Here is a 5023-nt window from a genome sequence, read left to right on the forward strand (position 1 = left end):
GGTTTATCATAAAGGGTACTGTTAAAGCAAATTAAATATGGCCTGAGAAAAATTCCATACTTGGATATATTTGAGTCCTTGTGGATGAACTGTAACCTAGCTTAATAGTCAGACAAAATTGAAAACCTAATTTAGGAGTAGCCGGCCGTGGTGGCTCACGCCTATAATCCCAGAGCTTTGGGAGGCTGAGGTGGGCAGATCACTTGAGGTCAGGAGTTTGAGACCAGCCTGGCCAGTACTACTGGCCCATCTCTACTAAAAATACAAAAATTAGCTGAGCATGGTGGCGTGCGCCTGTAGTCCCAGCTACTCAGGAGGTTGAGGCAGGAGAATTGCTTGAACCGGGGAGGCAGAGGTTGCAGTGAGCCAAGATTGCTCCATTGCACTCCAGTATGGGCATCGTGGCGAGACTCCATCTCAAAAAAAAAAAAAGAAAGAAGAAAACCTATCTTAGGAGTATGTGCCTGTTACAATAACTGAGTCTTGGCCAATCCCAGTGGCCATACTTCATTCATAGACTGCTAAGTGTTCAAACTGTGTTCCAATAAGGCAAACGCCAACCTGTAATCATTCCAGCTGTTTCTGTATGTCATTTCCTTTGTTTTTGTTTGTTTATTTGTTTGTTTTGTCTATAAATTTTCTTCCACCATGTGGCTGCACTGGAGTCTCTGTGAATCTGCTGTGATTCTGGGGGCTGCTCGATTGGTGAATCATTCATTGCTCAGTTAAACTGCTTTAAATTTAATTTGGCTGAAGTTTTTTTTTTGTTGTTGTTGTTGTTTGTTTTTTTGGTTTTTTTTGAGATGGAGTCTCGCTGTGCGGCCCAGGTTGGAGTGCAGTAGCACAATCTTGGCTCACTACATGAAGTTTTTTTGTTTGTTTGTTTGTTTGTTTGTTTGTTTGTTTTTAATCAGAACAGATGAACAGCCAGATGAAGGGATGCATGGGGTGTAGTCTGGAAGGATCCCAAGAACAGGAGCTCTGTCCCTGTGGAGTTGGGGTCCACCACCCTCCTGTCATCCTACTATTATTGTTGTGCAAGAGTTTTCGAAGAGCTTAATCTCTAGCCCCTTCCAAGAAGTCTGTTGGTAGGCCTGAAAGTTCTAACCTTGTAATCACTTGGTCTTTCTGGTGACCAGCCCCATCCTGAGGCTATTAGGGGCAAGTTACCTCATTAATGTAAACTCAGATGACCAAAAAGGGTTCATTATGAATAACAAAAGAAACTCATGAAATACCAAGGGCTTTAGGAGCTCTGTGCCAAGAACCAGAGACCAAGACCAAATATATTTGTTGTTACACCACATGCTATTTCTGTGGGTACAGGGTCTTGTGCTACCTAACTGGGTCCTCTGTTTTAGGGTCTCTTACAAGGCTGTAATCAAAGTGTCACTCAAGGCTGTGGTCTCATCTGCAGGCGTCTCTAGATAGTGATCCTCTTCCAAACTGTTGGCAAACTGTTTCAATTGTTGACAGGATTCAGTTTTCTAAGGACTGTTGGACTGAGGGCCTCAGATCTTTCTCATGGGGATTTCTCTATAGGGCACCTCACAACATGGGAGCTTGCTTCATTCCCCAGAGCAAACCTGAAAGAAGAATCCAAGAAAGAGTGTGAGCAAGTCTTCTATAACCTCATCTTGTAAGTGCTATGTCATTCCATCTCACTTTTGTCTTATTCTAGTCATTAGAAGCAAGATACTAGGCTCAGCCCACACAAAAGGAAGGGATTAAAAAAGGGAGTGAATACTAGGAGGTGGGGATCACTGTGAGCCGCTTTTGAAACAGCCTCCTACAGAGGATGTGTCGGTAGTGTTAAAAGTCATAGAGTGGTCAAGCGTCCAGGACATTTGGCAACAAGGAGCAGTGTTTGTTATTTTAGAGAGAGCTGGCTTAGCAGGGGGTGGAGGCAAAGCCAGATGATGAAGGTCTGAAGAGTGAATCAGAATGGAAGAAGTAGAGGGGGCAAGCACAGACAATTCTTTCAAGAGGCTTAGATATAAAGGGAAGGATAGTGATAGAGTGGCTGCAGGAAGGAATGGACTCAAAGCCAGATAGCGGTTTTTATTATTATTATTATTATTATTATTATTATTATTATTTGAAAGAGATTTAAATGCATTTAAAAGTTATTGGGGGCCGGGTGTGGTGGCTCATGCCTCCCAGCAGTTTGGGAGGCCAAGGAGAGAGGATCACTTGAGGCCAGGAGTTTGAGACCTGCCTGGGCAACTTAGCAAGAACCCTGTCACTACAAAAAGTTAAAAAAAGTAGCCAGGAATAGTGATGCCCGCCTGTAGTCCCAGCTACTCGGGAGTCTGGAGTGGGAGGATCACTTGAGCCCGGGAGGTGGAGGATGCGGTGAGCCAAAATTGTGCCACTGCACTCCAGCCCAGGAGACAGAGTGAGACCCTATCTCTAAAGAAAATAATAAAAATAAGAATAAATTAAAGTTATTGGATAGGCATGTATAGAAAAAAGAGATTAAAGAAAGAAACTGGATCCCTTCCTTACACCGTATACAAAAATTAACTCAAGATGGATTAAAGACTTAAATGTAAGACTTAACACCATAAAAACCCTAGAAGAAAACCTAGTCAATACCATTCAGGACATAGGCATGGGCAAAGACTTCATGACTAAAACACCAAAAGCAATAGTAACAAAAGCCAAAATAGACAAATGGGATATAATTAAACTAAAGAGCTTCTGCATGGCAAAAGAAATTATCATCAGAGTGAACAGGCAACCTACCTGGGAGAAAATTTTTGCAATCTACCCATCTGACAAAGGGCTAATATCCAGAATCTACAAAGAACTTAAACAGATTTACAAGAAAAAAATAAACAACCCCATCAAAAAGTGGGCAAAGGATATGAACAGACACTTCTCAAAAGAAGACATTTATGCAGCCAACAGACATATGCAAAAATGCTCATCATCACTGGTCATCAGAGAAATGCAAATCAAAACCACAATGGGATACCATCTCACACCAGTTAGAATGGTGATCATTAAAAAGTCAGGAAACAATAGATGCTGGAGAGGATGTGGAGAAACAGAAATGCTTTTACACTGTTGGTGGGAGTGTAAATTAGTTCAACCATTGTGGAAGACAGTGTGGCGATTCCTCAAGGATCTAGAACTAGAAACATCATTTGACCCAGCAATCCCATTACTGGGCATGAGCCCAGAGGATTATAAATCATTCTACAATAAAGACACATGTCCACGTATGTTTATTGCTGCACTATTCACAATAGCAAAGACTTGGAACCAACCCAAATGTCCATCAATGATAGACTGGGTAAGAAAATGTGGCACATATACACCATGGAATACTATGCAGCCATAAAAAAGGATGAGTTCATGTCCTTTGCAGGCACATGGATGAAGCTGAAAACCATCATTCTAAGCAAACTATCACAAGGACAGAAAACCAAACACCGCATGTTCTCACTCATAGGTGGGAGTTGAACAATGAGGACACAGGGCAGGGAACATCACACACCGGGGCCTGTTGGGGTATGGGGGGCTGAGGGAGAGATAGCATTAGGAGAAATACCTAATGTAAATGATGAGTTAATGGGTGCAGCAAACCACCATGGCACATGTATACCTATGTAACAAACCGCACATTGTGCACTTGTACCCTAGAATTTAAAGTATAATAATAATAATATTTTTTAAAGGCGTTAGAGTGCGCACTTCAGCAGCACATATACTAAAATTGGAACGATACAGAAAAGATTAGCATACCCCCTATTAGGCCCGGCTGGGTGTGGTGGCTCATACTTGTAATCCCAGCACTTTGGAAGGCTGAGGAGGGAGGATCACTTGAGCTCAGGAGTTTGGGACCAGCCTGGCAACATAGTGGGACCCCATTTCCACAAAACAATAAAAAATTAGTGGGGCATGGTGATGTGAGCCTGTAGTTCCAGCTGCTTGAGAGGCTGAGGTGGGAGGATGGCTTGAGCCCAAGAGATCAAGGCTGCAGTAAGCTATGATCACGCCACTGCACTGCAGCCTAGGTGACTGGGTGAGACCTTGTCTCAAAAAAAAAAAAAAAAGGTGTATGGGGCAGTTATAGGCCTGAAAAAGGGGCCCCAAGCACAGTAGAAGTATTAGGCAAAGGGGCAGAAGAGAGGACAAGGGTAGATGGAGGTCAATCCGTGGAAGCAGCGGCAGGAAGTCAATAGACGCTTTTATTTCCTCTGTAAACCATGAGATCACCTGCTGAGAGGAAGCGGGAGGGTGCTGTGTTAGGAAGTCGGAAGAGTTTGGAGAAGGTTTGAAATGGCTGCATTCAAACGGGAAAATAAAGAGATTAAGAGCAGCTTGAGGACTCCGAGATTAGACCCATAAGGAGCAGCTTGTTACATCACTTTCTCCAGCAGCATCCAGCAGCTCAGGTGGAATGTGGGAAGGCCAACAAATAACCGCAATAAGCTCAAGGTTTCCTAAGGTCAGCACTGCAAAGAATATGGGTCAAGGAAATCAATGGCACTGGCAAAAGGGACAGACCTGTGGTCTAGCCAGAGAGGAGAGAAATCCCATTCAGAATGCAGGAGCGGATGGGGCTAACGGGAGATAATAAAAGGGCCAAACCCTCAATACAACTGAAAACCAGGCACAGTGAGCAAAATGGAGTAAGAGAGCTGAAAGTTAGATAGTTGGGGTCAGAGATAGAAACAAATCTCTTGGATGGGATGATCAGGGATGCAGAAGACCAGTAGTGAGTCCAGGAGAGAGATGATGTGGGCCTAAAAAACTACCCTTTTTTAAGCCCCTACTTGTCCAGGCTTAACATGCTAAAAACTTTACCTGTATAATCTCATGTAATACAGCTCTCAAAGGTAAGGCTTGTATCAGCATTATACAGAAGAGGAAACAGGCCAAGAGAAACTGCATACTTGGCTGGGCACAGTGGCTCACGTCTGTAATCCCAGCACTTTGGGAGGCCAAGGTAGGCGGATCACTTGAGGTCAGGCGTTAGCCTGGCCAACATGGTGAAATCCCATCTCTACTA

At 43.5% G+C, this 5023-nt stretch overlaps 1 pseudogene; it reads left to right on the forward strand.

Moving 5' to 3' along the window:
- Positions 1 to 3694: 3694 nt before the first annotated feature.
- LOC129034382 (U6 spliceosomal RNA) lies at positions 3695 to 3758 on the forward strand (annotated as a pseudogene).
- The last annotated feature ends 1265 nt before the right edge of the window (positions 3759 to 5023 follow it).

Source organism: Pongo pygmaeus, chromosome 2, assembly GCF_028885625.2.
Source record: "Pongo pygmaeus isolate AG05252 chromosome 2, NHGRI_mPonPyg2-v2.0_pri, whole genome shotgun sequence".
Taxonomy (NCBI): Eukaryota; Metazoa; Chordata; class Mammalia; order Primates; family Hominidae; genus Pongo; species Pongo pygmaeus.